The sequence below is a fragment of the Oncorhynchus mykiss genome, chromosome 2 (assembly GCF_057628025.1).
Source record: "Oncorhynchus mykiss isolate SJ-2025 chromosome 2, ASM5762802v1, whole genome shotgun sequence".
Taxonomy (NCBI): domain Eukaryota; kingdom Metazoa; phylum Chordata; class Actinopteri; order Salmoniformes; family Salmonidae; genus Oncorhynchus; species Oncorhynchus mykiss.
The window spans coordinates 29,171,469-29,186,304 of NC_143023.1; the positions used below are offsets into that span (position 1 = coordinate 29,171,469).

Genomic DNA, 14,836 nt, shown 5'->3' on the forward strand with positions numbered 1-14,836 from the left:
CAAAATACACTTGCCAGCTGATTTGGGGAGTTTTTCCTAGCCACCGTGCTTCTACACCTGCATTGCTTGCTGTTTGGGGTTTTAGGCTGGGTTTCTGTACAGCACTTTGTGACATCAGCTGATGTAAGAAGGGCTTCATAAATACATTTTATTGATTGAAATACATTTGATTGATTTGCCTGTCAAAACAATGCTTAAGATAAAGTTGTTAGCGATGAATGCTATCCAGAGGCAGTGCCTTTGCTCTTGTCAGAATGCTGCTGCCCATAGCTGGCCTTCAACCAGAGCCACAGCTAGTGACAGAGGAGGTATTCAGGGTCGCTCTTCCCAGTGAGATGATGCTGGAAGTCAGCGACAGGGAGAGATGCCTGGTAGCTGGTACAGCCACGCCAACTCAGGGGCATCGCCACAATACCATTCTAAAATGGAGGCCCGGCCGCCCCACAATGCCCCTTTTGTGTGCACGGGGCAAGCACGTGATGACGTTAAGAGGGGACATACATTCACACACACGCGTGCATAGCCTACACACACACACCGTGAACAGAGTGAGGCCCAGAGGGAAGTACTGTACCACAATGGTCATTTCACAAGCTCACCACAATAAATAGCATTATACAAAGTGTTGACAGTGTGAAAAAGCCATTATCACACACTGTTTACCAAAGACCACAACTCTGACTTAACAGAGCTCCTTGGAGAAAAAAAAGTGTAGGCCTAGAAGAGCGATAGTGGAACAACACGATAGGGGACCCTTCCATTAGTGTGAAGGGTATGATGATTAAATATTGTAGGGTGGTGGGGGGACAAATCCTTCTCTGTCCAGTCAGCATGTTGTTATGAAGGTGATCTTGGCCCATTAGACCACCAAAGAGAAGGCATGACCTACACCAGTGTTTTTGGCAGTTATCAGGATTCGACAAGCTATGCTCCTCCTTCTTGGAGTCAGTGGTACTTAACTAAAACTAGCACTAGAGGGTAGACTAAAATTGGTGTTAGATCATCGGATGTACGAGTAAGTGACAACTCATGGGCCAGTGCCAGTCCAGGGGTTGAGAAACACTTAATGACACCTCTCTAGATGACACATGAGTCATGACTCGGCAAGGGGGGGGGGGGATTCATAAATAGCGGGCTGGGGATAGTAGACAAACTAGGTCAACAATCCAACCTAAACATGTCCTGGCTGAGACATTCTAACTGAGACACCTGAGGTACAGGTATAAGGTTGATACAGATTAGGCCTAAGCCTACCTAATAAGCTTCATGTGGATACTGTGTTTAATTTTTAATTCATCACCCTGTATTCAGCAAGTCAATAGTAAACAGCACGCACCATGTGTTGCTCAATATTTGACTCTGGGATTTTCAAAGTAGTTCTTAAAAACATTGTCTCGCTGATGTTGCAACACAGACTGGCAGAACTAAAATGATCAGGGAGCAAGAGTGTCTTCGATGTGGATAACTTCCAGAGTTGATCCTTGATAATGCTTTGATCAATCTAAATGCCATCCACAATTAAATTCAGGAAACTTGATACAGGCAACCACAGTGGGAAAGGTTAGTCATTTCGCTTACTCCAAAAAAAACAACACGACTAGGCCTACTTAGTCTCAATTCAAACAAAAGGTTTTCCTCTGTTAGTCACTATCCTCCTACTCACTTTCCTAGGCCATAACAAACTAAAAGGGGTCGAGAACAAAACCAACACAGAAAGGCTCTCAGGCTGCATAGTTCCCTGACCACGTCACAACGCAACATTGTCCAGGGTGTCTGAATTCACCCTGGTAATACCTCAGGGCAAGGAAGACACACCACTCTCAAGACCACAGAAGATTCTAATAACAGTTCTGGTTGGTTCACCCAAAGTCAGAGAGCCAAACAGATTCCTAGGCCTCGGTGGCCCTAACACCAGGGTTCATGCTACCAGCGCTGTTAATTCCACTCCAGCAGCGTCCATTGAGCCACGTGGCTGGCACTGTCTCTTACTGTCAGCACTCCTGAGAAATGGTTATTTCAAATGACGCTTCTATTTAAAGCCTGCTCAGAGTCGGTTCTGCCCCTCTCTGAAGCCTCTCGCTTCAAATGGCTTCAGCAGCACTCTTCTCTCTCTGTTGCTGCTGAAGTATTAGAATTCAAATTCAAAACGTCTCCAGGTATTGGTTTGATAACTGACTTGCACTTCAACATACAGCAGCTTCCCAGAATTTCTGGAAAACTGTCTCCCGTGGGCCTTGTCAAAATGTAAAGGATTAGCCTATTGCCAAACAACATGGGAAAAGACACGAGACCTAACTGTTAAAATGAGAGAAAAAATAATGACAGACACTTGAAGGAGATTAAGATAAAGTTATAAACATCCAAGACTGCCTTCTGGGCGAGGCTGAGAGCATCATGAAAGGCTCTTCAGTCAATGCTGGCTTAAGTGTACAATATGATGCACCAAGCAACGATCTCATTATCTCGAACTTGGATACTATCCATGAAAATAAAAGTGTCCGTAATTTTTTTTAATGCTAGAACCAAGATGTATCCATCCACATTTAACAGTTGGTAGGGTACTAGACAATGTTAGAGATTTTGGTGTGGGCAATAGCCAATTACTGTGATTGTTCTACCAAATGCCCATATATATTCCTTGTTGTGGAGCACTGGGCTTTGAAGTTCGGAAAGAGAAAGAAAGGTTGAGGAAGGAGGGATGAACTACAGACTAGCAAGGGAACTGGATTTGTGTGTGTACGACAGGGGGGATAGACAAAGTGTGTGTGTGTGTGTGTGTGTGTGTGTGTGTGTGTGTGTGTGTGTGTGTGTGTATAGGTGACACACTGAAGGTTGCAAAGTCAGCTAGGGATGACAGAAAGTAAAAGCAACAGAGGAAGACAGGATTGAAGGGATAGATGACAGGGAAGAGGCGTAGAGTGTAGAGCGAGGTTTATTTTGAGCAGTTGCCAGGTTTGATTTAGCCAGCACAAGTGGGATGATCATTACATTGCAGTGGACAAATATATTCCTTGACCTTGACTATAAAATGTGGCTATAACTGATATTCATGCATTTCTCTACTAAAACTTTACATAATTTCTCCTCTGTGTTGCATAATGCAGCATACAGTAGGCCTACATTACACACGGTATGAGGCTTAAGTGATGCTCTGTTTTGAGAACAGTAATTTACACTGCGTTAGCCATAGCTAGTGAGGAAAAGATACAGAATGCAAGTGAAAAGAGGAGACATCCATCACAGATGGATACATAATCTTGACACTGGCCATTTACCAATGGGGCTCTAGGCTATAGAGCTGTTCTCAAAATGAATCAGTGTATGTGAGTGCAGACAACCCAACAGTAGCAATACGAGGCTAAGCATTGTGAACAGTGTATAATGCGGCTGTTACAGCAGTACAAAGGACAGATTCTTGGACAGGTGACAGACTGGCTGACTGTTACTAAGCCTGTTTCTACAACAGCATCAGGTTTGCTTTTAGGAGTAACCCGTTTAGAGAGGCTGACAACGATACACAGATTTAGGCTGACAGAGGGGTTACATGAGTTTCAATGGCCTCCCAACCTGACTTCATTGTGGAGTGAGGAATAACAAAAGTCTGTTTGCTTTCCATCTGCATTATCAGTGATCACAGTGCACCTGGGCTCCACCAGGAAAAGTAGACCCAACCTGCATCATCCCACAAATCTATTCACATCACATTCTCCCAACACTACACCCACTTCCTAATCCGATATTCACTAGTTGGATGACGTGCCACTTCCTCAGATTGCCAGCTGCCTAAGCACTTTCAACCCATGAATGTAAGACCTCATTCCTCTTCTCTTATGATGACGGGGGAGGGCCATACACATCTGGGAAGGACTCTCTAGCCTTTCCTCAGAATCAAATTGTATTTGTCACATTACGGTGAAATGCATACGGTACTTACAAGCCCTTAACCAACAATGCAGTTCAAGAAATAAAGTTAAAATATTTACAAAATAAAGTAAAAATAAATAAAAACAATCAAAAAGTAACAAGAAATGTACATAATAATGGGGCTATATAAAGGGGGTACTGGTACCGAGTCAATGACTGTGGGTACAGGTTACAAAGTCATTTGTAAAGTGACTATGAATAGTTAATAAACAGAGAGTAGCAGCAGTGTAAAAAAGTGTAGACAGTCTGGGTGGCCATTTGATTAGTTCTTCAGCAGTCTTATGGCTTGGGGGTAGGAGCTGTTAAGGAGCCTTTTGGTCCAAGACTTGGCGCTCTGGTACCGCTTGCCATGCAGTAGCAGAGAGAACAGTCTATGATTTGGGTGACTGTAGTCTGACAATTTTTTGGGCCTTCCTCTGACATGTCTAGTATACAGGTCCTGGGTGGCAAGCAGTTGCCATACTAGAAAGTGATGCAACCGGTCAGGATGCTCTCGATGGTGCAGCTGTAAAATCTTTTGAGGATCTGAGGACCCATGCCAAATCTTTTCAGTCTCCTGAGGGAGAAAAGGTGTTGGTGTTCCCTCTTCACAACCGTCTTGGTGTGTTTGGACCATGATAGTTTGTTGGTGATGTGGATACTAAGGAACCTGAAGCTCTCTACCCGCTCCACTCCATTCCAGTCGATGTGAATGGGGGCGTGTTCGGCCCTCGTATTCCTATAGTCCAGAATCAGCTCCTTTGTCTTGTTCACATTGAGAGAGAGGTTGTTGTCCTGTTACCACACTGCCAGGTGTCTGACCTCCTCCATATAGGCTGTCAGGCCTACCACTATGTCGTCAGCAAACTTAATGGTGGTGTTTGAATCATGCTTGGCCATGCAGTCGTGGGTGAACAGGGAGTACAGGAGGAGACTAAGCACGCAACCCTGAGGGGCCCCAGTGTTGAGGATCAGCGTGGCAGATGTGGTGTAACCTACCCTCACCACCTGTGGGCAGCCAGTTCAGGATCCAGAGGGAGGTGTTTAATCCCAGGGTCCTTAGCTTAGTGATGAGCTTTGAGGGCACTATGGTGTTGAACTCTGAGCTGTAATCAATGAACAGCATTCTCACATAGGTGTTCCTTTTGTCCAGGTGGGAAAGGGCAGTGTGGAGTGCAATTGAGATTGTCATCTGTGGATCTGTTGGGGCGGTATGCAAATTCGAGTGGGTCTAGGGACTCCGGCATGATGGTGTGGATGTGAGCCATGACCAACCTTTCAAAGCACTTCATGGCTACTGACGTGAGTGCTACGGGGCGGCAATCATTTAGGGAGGTTACATTTGCTTTCTTGGGCACAGGGACTATGGTGGTCTGTTTGAAACATGTAGGTATTACAGACTTGGTCAGGGGAGGTTGAAAATGTCAGTGAAGACAGTTGGCAGTTGGTCCGTGCATGCTCAGAGTACACGGCCTGGTAATCCGTCTGACCCTGCGGCCTTGTGAATGTTGGCATGTTTAAAGATCTTGCTCACATCGGCTACAGCGAGTGTGATCACACAGTCGTCTGGAACATCTGGTGCTCTCATGCATGCTTCAGTGTTGCTTGCCTCGAAGCAAGCATAAAAGGCATTTAGCTCATCCGGTAGGCTCGCGTCACTGGGCAGCTCGCAGCTGGGTTTCCCTTTGCAGTCCGTAATAGTTTTCAAGCCCTGTCACATCGGATGAGCGTCAGAGCCCGTGTAGTAGGATTCAATCTTTGTCCTGTATTGATGCTTTACCTGTTTGATGGTTCCTCTGGGGTCATAGCGGGATTTCTTATAAGCATCCGGATTATTGTCCTGCTCATTGAAAGTGGCAGCTCTAGCCTTTAGCTCGGTGCGGATGTTGCCTGTAATCCATGGCTTCTGGTTGGGAAATATAAGTACGGTCACTGTATGGACGCCGTCATCGAGGCACTTATTGATGAAGCCGGTGACTGAGGTGGTATACTCAATACTATTGGATGAATCCCAGAAGATATTCCAATCTGTACAAGCAAAACAGTCCTGTAGCGTAGCATCCGCGACATCGGACCACTTCCGGGTTGAGTGAGTAACTGGTACTTCCTGCTTTAATTTGAGCTTGAAAGCGGGAATCAGGAGGATATAATTATGGTCCGATTTTACAAACGGAGGGCGAGGGAGAATCTGTGCGACACTGGGTCATAAAGCAAAGGTCAGTGGTTTGATAAAGTTGAGATTAAATGGTATATAACTGCTGGCTGGTACGATGACATCATACTGACACCCTCCCTGTATTAGCCAACTGAACATGTCTCAAGACAAACCCTGGTTCCTCCTTCTAAACATTCCGTTTCCATTTCATTGTTATGACATTCAACATGGACCATTATATTTTGCATTAACTTACAGGCTTATGTAAATGTAGCACTAGTGTGAAAGGTTAAGCAGAAACATACACAATCCCTCATGCACAAAGCATAGCCTACCTCTGCAATGAGATATGATGTGAAAAGGGAACTGGGAGTCCTGGAGATAGCATTCCACCTTTAGTGTTTACACTGAGGAGATAGTCTGAGTGAGGCAGACGGTTGGGAGACTAGACATGATTTCAGATAAACATTCTTTACGGAAGGCTCTAACACTACTGATCAGACTATACCTTGAGCATTCGGCTTCTATTGAGAAATCACAATTCAAAGTAAATAGCAACCTTCAATTCTGGAATTTGAGTTTCTTGACTGAATTTAAATGTAATTGACTCCCAACCCTAGTGCTCAGAGAGTTATAAACACTGACAATGTGTTGCTTTGAGGTTCCTTTCTTCAAGAAACGTTCCCCAGCTGTAGCAAACCCCTAACAAGAGGTGACAGGTCCCAAGTGTGATCGCAATCTCAGGTATCATGCAGACAGACTACTGTCTACTGACATGAGGAAGAGGCGGCTGTGAAAGAACACTGGATAGCCATAGAGAGGTATAGTTAGCAAAAGCTGATAAGCAAGCCTAAATGAGGACAAAGTACCCTCTGGAAACTATGTCCCAAATTCAACTACAAGGCTACATTGAGTGCTTTAGATGCATGAGGGGCTTTGAGAAAGTTGCCTCTATGCCTTTATGGGTTGTGACGATAAGTGGAAACAGTCAGTGGACTTTTAGTTGTGCATGGCTAACCTAACTAGTCACTAATTTTCCACTAGTGTAAGTGGTGAGGATATGGAACAATCAACAATGCAAGCCTCCGTTGTCTATGCAGAGGAGTAGTTAAGTAGGACTGCCAGCAGCGAATAGCAGTTGTAATATTATATTACTCATTTCATGTCAGGTGTAGGCTCAGTTCCTCTACTTAGAACAGCTTCTCTTCATTTTAGAAATTAGTGTAAAGAAATAAATTAATCATCTAAACCATCTGTCCAAACCTGTACCCACAACATCTACAGATACATCTAGACTAACTGTGCTATTTTTGTATTTAACCAGGTAGGCCAGTTGGGAACAATTTCTCATTCAAGCAAAGCAGAGCGACAAAAACAACAGAGTTACACATAAACAAACATACAGTCAATAACAATAGAAAAATCTATGTACAGTGTGTGCAAATGTAGAAGAGTAGGGAGGAAAGGCAATAAATAAGCCATAGAGACAAAATAATTACAATTTAGCATTAACACTGGAGTGATAGATGTGCAGATGATGTGCAAGTAGAGTTACTGGGGTGCAAAAGAGCAAGAAAATAAATAACAATATGGGGATGAGGTAGTTGAGTGTGCTATTTACAGATTGGCTGTGTACAGGTACAGTGATCGGTAAGCTGCTCTGACAGCTGATGCTTAAAGTTAGAGAGGGAGATATAAGTCGCCAGTTTCAGTGATTTTTGCAATTCGTTCCAGTCATTGGCAGCAGAGAACTGGAAGGAAAGGCGGCCAAAGTAAGTGTTGGCTTTGGGGGTAACCAGTGCAATATACCTGCTGGAGCACGTTCTACGGGTGGGCGTTGCTATGGTGACCAGTGAGCTGAAATAAGGCGGGGCTTTACCTAGCAAAGACTTATAGATGACCTGGAGCCAGTGGGTTTGGCGACAGATATGTAGTAAGGGCCAGCCAACGAGAGCATAGCAGTGGTGGGTAGTATATGGGGCTTTGGTGATAAAACGGATGGCACTGTGATAGACTACATCCAGTTTGCTGCATAGAGTGTTGGAGGCTATTTTGTAAATTACATCGCCGAAGTCAAGGATCGGTAGGATAGTCAGTTTAACGAGGGTATGTTAGGCAGAATGAGTGCTTCTCTGTGCGAGCTCAGTACACCACAACAAAGTAGGCCCACAAACCTACAGCTTATTTTCCCCTACATGAAAATCTAGGTGTGTCAAGTTAAAATCATATTTATTATATTTTGTCTGGAATTGAGTCATCTGTAAGGAATGAATGGGCAAGAATACATGCTGAGTATTACTGACAGCATGTCGATGTTAAGCTCAATTGACATGTGCAAATTGTTATTTTAACAACAGGGGTTTGTAACACAGCAATGTTTAAACATCAGGAACAGATAGCGAGGCCATGTCATGAGACCAACACTATACAAAACATTCCATGACATAGACTGACCTGGTGAATCCAGGTGAAAGCTATGATTCCTTGTTGATGTCACTTGTTAAACCCACTTCAATCAGTGTAGATGAAGGGGAGGAGACAGTTTAATAAAGAAGGATTTTTAAGCCTTGAGACATGGATTGTGTATGTGTGCCATTCAGACGGTGAATGGGCAAGACAAAATATTTAAGTGCCTTTGAACAGGATATGGTAGTAGGTGCCAGGTGCAACGTTTGTGTCAAGAACTGCAACGATGCTGGGTTTTTCACACTCAACAGTTCCTGTGTGTATCAAGAATGGTTCTCCACCCAAAGGACATCCAGCCAACATGACACAACTGTGGGACGCAGTTCCTGTGGAACGCTTGACACCATGTAGAGTCTATGACGAATTGAGGCTGTCCTGAGGGCAAAAGCAGGGGGTTGCAACTCAATATTAGGAAGATGTTCAGGCTGTTGTAGAAGATAACATCGCATGAGCATTCCAAAAGTCATGTTTATGTGTTTAGCCTACAATTCTCCCTGCCAACAGATATTTGACCCTAAATATCACCTATGAGCTTTAAACAGCTCTATTATTATTCAATATCAGCACAAAAATTGCTACTGGCAAATCATTTTATTCCATATGCTGAAACATGTTTGAAACATTGTAAATGGGGAAGAATATCCAAACAACCGTATTGATAAGATAAATCAAATCAATGACAGATGTGAGGCAAGATGCATGACGCTGTCAAAATAGTAACGTTGCGCATTGAGAGTAGAGGTCGACCGATTAATCGGAATGGCCGTTTAATTAGGGCCGATTTCATGTTTTCCTAACAATCGGAAATCGGTATTTTTGTGCGACGATTTTAAAAAATATATATTTTTTATACCTTTATTTAACTAGGCAAGTCAGTTAAGAACACATTCTTATTTTCAATGACGGCCTAGGAACGGTGGGTTAACTGCCTTGTTCAGGGGCAGAACGACAGATTTTCACCTTGTCAGCTCGGGGGATTCAATCTTGCAACCTTACAGTTAACTAGTCCAACGCTCTAACCACCTGCCTCTCATTGCACTCGAGGAGCCTGCCTGTTACTCGAATGCAGTAGAAGCAAAGGTAAGTTGCTAGCTAGCCTTAAACTTATCTTGTAAAAAACAAACAATCAATCATAATCACTAGTTATAACTACACATGGTTGATGATATTACTCGTTTATCTAGCATGTCCTGCATTGCATATAATCGATGCAACGTTGGGGGATGATTTAACAAAAGCGCATTCGCGAAAAAAGCACAATCGTTGGACGACTGTTGAACGACCATAAACACCAATGCCTTTCTTAAAATCAAAACACAGAAGTATATATATTTAAACCTGCATATTTAGCTAAAATAAATCCTGGCATAGCACACACCCCCGCAAGGATAGCTCAGAGATTCTGGTCCGGGCAAGGAAGCTTTATTTATATAGTTATTTGAGATTAAAATTTACATTTTGGGGGGGGATCATAATATTTATTCATCCTTTATTTAACTAGGCAAGTCAGTTAAGAACAAATTCTTATTTACAATGACAAGTCTACCCCGGCCAAACCAGGACGATGCTGGGCCAATTGTGCACCGCACTATGGGACTCCCAATCACAGCTGGATGTGACGCAGCCTGGATTCGAACCAGGTACTGTAGTGACGTCTCTTGCACTGAGATGCAGTGCCTTAGACCGTTGCGCCACCTGGGAAAAGATTTGTTTCAAAATACTGTCATTATTACTAATTTCCATGTCGGCTCTATGCCTAGAAATGCCCTTGTCTGGTGCAAAGGATTCCAATTTCAAACAGTCCAAAAAGTGTTAAACAATATATAACTGTGGAAAAACAAAATTGATACGGTCTGTGTATACCACTTGAAATGACGAAAAACGTACTATTCAACTCGTAAAAAACTCCAGATTTGTGTCTAATGTCAACTCCATCAGAACGCTGAAAGACCAGACAGAATGGGTGTTTTTAATAGGGTATTTTCAAATGAATAATTTTCTATATTTTACAAATATATATATTTTTTTTGAGACACAAATATGCCTGTCTTGAATGTCTGTTGTCCACTCCGTCAATATTTGAAGTCCATTTTTTTCTGGTCAATATTCTGAATAAATATTCCTCGGACCTTGAGGGGCCCACGAAACTACGCTACACGATTTGTTAATCCCATATCGTTGTGGAAAATTAAGCATTTGCAGGATGTAGGTATGCTTAATACTCAAGCAGAAACACGATAAATGCACAATGCATTTTCTAAATCCACAAAGTACCATGAATGGACAACACAGTATATGAGATGGCAAATGCAGAGAAATGCGTTCCATTGCAAAACATGATGCACGCGCAGTACAACGTCAAATATCCTTGATCAATGTCCGCGCTGGCAACATATTTTAACATTTTGGACTAGGGGCAGGGAGAACCAGGCGATGTAGTATTACTACCAACCTTTAATTGCTTTAAAATCGGTTGTACCATATACATTTTGGTCAGTGCTTGGTACCACTCACTGGATCACGACACGGGCCAGCATGAGAAATAGCCTAACATTACACATACCACACTACTGTTTTATCGCTTCGCACATTAGCCGGTTAGCGCAGCACTACGGCCACAGATACTTTGGTATTTTGGCTAACAACTATTACTGTGGGTTTCGAATAAAAAAAACTCGAGGGGGGGTTTGAGTTGTCACCATACCTGAATTGTGTGACATTAACCCAGAGCAGAGACAAGCATTAGCTAGCTGACGTTACTTAGCTTCCTAGCTAGCTAACAAACAAAATATTGTGGGGACACTAACGCTACTACCACTATTTAAATAGCAATATAATTTACCTTGTAATCCTTGCTGGCAGTTCCGATTGCTCACTTTGGATATCATCCTGTTTAGGATATATTTAGACATTTAGCGTCCATGTTTGCGGTCGTGTGTACCATAGAGTCGGTTTCTAACTAGAGCCAGTGCAGATGTCTCTCGTATCAGTCCGCTTCTTGCTGGCTGTGAGGTTAGCTGCAAACAGCTCCTTCGGTCGAGATGGGAAACTAAAACACTGTCTTACTTCCAGTGCTACAGACTGAAAGAGCTCTCAGAACATTGCGCCTTGGTAGTGCGCTTCTATTTTACTAATACATACAAACTAGTCATTAATTTGTTCAACACCCTGCCGTCTATTGTTGTGCATTTAAAAGCACGTTTGCTGTGGCAATATTCATTATAAAACGAAAGAAAATTGCGAGGGTAAAAACAATTGGTGGACACCCCCGCGTGCATGCAGCTGTTGGGTTTTGTTTACAGCTGCCACTCTACTGGAGACCAGTGAATCTGTTATGACAACGCGGATAATAATACAATATAAAACCAGCCTTTGACAGGATTTTTTATTTTTTGTAAAATAATGTTAAGGTACAAATTTTCTTGTTAGGTTTAAGATGCACAGTGGTTTAGGAACAGTATTTACAACATACATGGGTTCCCTGGATATTACAAATTAAAAATGTAAAATAAACATTTAAATGTATTCCTCTGAAAACGCAAAATACATATGGTTTTGACCCTAAACATAAAGCAAAAATGTTTTTATTACAACCGTAAAATACACTGAACAATAACAGCAATTAACATGGCCATCTGACTGATCCCTATCACACATAACTTCACTGTTCAACAGCAACCCCTACTGGCAATGTTATTGCCGTGCATGGTCTTCAACTACAATGTTATTGCATAAGACAGATGCTGAGAGATCTATGAAGTTGTGAGCACAGAGCCTCCATGTAGTCCTAAAAATCGGAAATGAAACCTCAGGTTCCGTTCAGCCGTTCCTATAGTGGAAATTAATGAGGTTTGGGGCTAAACGCCGCAAATAAGGTCAGAGGTTAAATAACACATCCTTTGATGATTTTATATGCTTTGTTCGATGAGATATGTGTCTGTTAACATGACCTTTATGAATTATGAACCCTTTATGTGCTTATTTTGATTACATAAATGCTTCAAAATTCACAAAAATGTAACTTTAGGTGATGAAGATGATCTCATTGAACAAAACATAAGATCACACAGGCCTTGTTTTTTGTATTTATCAAAACAAACCCCAAAATAATTTCTCCATAGGCTTTGGCCAACAAGCCATGGTGGAGTAAGCCTAGCTCCATTAGTGCCTACAAAAAGATCACATTACTATTGCTCTCTATAGGCATGACAGCTGAAACATCAAATTGCAGCTGTGAAGAATTGCCAAGACGTTAGACAAATTCACTTGGTATAACTAACTGAGTGGCGCAGCGGTCTACGGCACTGCATCACAGTGCTAGAGGCGTCACTACAGACCCTGGTTCGATTCCAGGCTGTATCATAACCGGCCGTGATGGGGAGTCCCATAGGGCGGTACACAGTTGGCCCAGCGTCGTCCGGGTTAGGCTTTGGCCGGGGCAGGCCGTCATTGTAAATAATAATTTGTTCTTAACTAACTTGCCTATTTAAATAAAAGTAAATTAAAAAACATTAAATAATTGCCTTAAGAAAAATTTTCAACAAGCCAACTATATTGACAAAGTGACCGATATCTCTGAGGCATTGTGTAACATTGTCACAGATTCTAAATCAAGCAACTGGTAGAGCAAACATGCATCACCATGGACTAATCAAGCAAGACAACCAATGGCAGGCGTGCTCTTGGGTTTTTAAATGACAAAGTGCAGAATAACAGTGAAAACAATAAAATGACTTTCCCTGCATTTCAAGTCTGTTCTCACACCAGGTGAAGATCATATAATCATCACACCTCTCGAGTCAACAGCCAGCGCTGACCCTGAAACTAACTGGTACTTCATCAGAATACCCTTCAGACCCAATCTAAAATATATTAGCCACACTTACATGATTCCTTCTAAACAGACAAGACATTTCATCCACTCTACCCTACAGTCCACTTAAAAAAGGACTCATTCAAATCTCCATTATATAGCCTATCAATTCAAATATAATTTCAAAATAATCTTTTCAGTTTGGTTGGGAATGGTCCACAGTGCAGAACTAAACAAAATCCGAAAATACAGGAAACCTGCCACAGAAAATAGGGAACACAGAAAGCAATGCAGAAAAACTTCTAATACTTTCAATTATGATTTTCACGCCAACTTGATATTTTTTAAACCTCCTCATTAATGGCTAAATTGGAAATGCATTATTATGACTCTTCAAAATGACTTGTGGTCTTACCAACACCACCAGCCTAGTAAGAAGCAAGATATAAACTCAGCAAAAAAAGAAACATTCCCTTTTTCAGGACACCGTCTTCAAAGATAATTCGTAACAATCTAAATAACTTCACAGATCTTCATTGTAAAAGGGTTTAAACCCTGTTTCCCATACTATGAGAAGCCTAAGACAGCGCTACAGGGAGACAGGACGGACAGCTGATCGTCCTCGCAGTGGCAGACCACGTGTAACAACACCTGCACAAGATCGGTACATCCAAACATAACACCTGCAGGACAGGTACAGGATGGCAACAACAACTGCCCGAGTTACACCAGGAACGCACAATCCCTCCATCAGTGCTCAGACTGTCCGCAATAGGTTGAGAGAGGCTGGACTGAGGGCTTGTAGGCCTGTTGTAAGGCAGGTCCTCACCAGACATCACCGGCAACAACGTCACCTACGGGCACAAACCCACCGTCACTGGACCAGACAGGACTGGCAAAAAAGTGCTCTTCACTGACGAGTCGCGGTTTTGTCTCACCGGAGGTGATGGTCGGATTCGCGTTTATCATTGAAAGAATGAGCGTTACAACGAGGTCTGTACTCTGGAGGGGTCACAGCATCATTGGACTGAGCTTGTTGTCATTGCAGGCAATCTCAACCCTGTGCCTTACAGGGAAGACATCCTCCTCTCTCATGTGGTACCCTTCCTGCAGGCTCATCCTGACATGACCCTCCAGCATGACAATGCCACCAGCCATACTGCTCGTTCTGTGAGTAATTTCCTGCAAGATCTCAATCCTATTGAGCATGTCTGGGGACCTGTTGGATTGGAGAGTGAGGGCTAGGGCCATTCCCCCCCAGAAATCGCACAGCAAGAACTTGGAAATCTGGTGCAATCCTTGAGGAGGAGATGCACTGCAATACTTAATGCAGCTGGTGGCCACACCAGATACTGACTGTTACTTTTGATTTTGACACCCCCCCCCCCCCCCCCCCCTCCCTCCCTCCATCCCTCCCCCACCCTTTGTTCAGGGACATATTATTCAATTTCTGTTAGTCACATATCTGTGGAACTTGTTCAGTTTGTCTCAGTTGTTGG

The 14,836-nt window shown here is 42.9% G+C and overlaps 1 protein-coding gene across 7 annotated transcripts in view; it reads right to left on the reverse strand.

The window, feature by feature from the left end:
* The window catches only part of LOC110486409 (DENN domain-containing protein 4B), a 44,828-nt gene extending 32,964 nt beyond the window's left edge, over positions 1 to 11,864 (reverse strand). For 4 of the 7 annotated variants that reach the window (XM_090195915.1, XM_021558018.3, XM_021558025.3 and 1 more), the window contains exon 1: positions 11,367 to 11,864. The gene's annotated coding sequence lies outside the window, so the exon portion shown is untranslated. The remainder of the gene's footprint in view (positions 1 to 11,366) is intronic. The other 3 variants (XM_090195921.1, XM_021558010.3, XM_090195910.1) reach the window with 2 other exon arrangements.
* Positions 11,865 to 14,836: the final 2,972 nt, after the last annotated feature.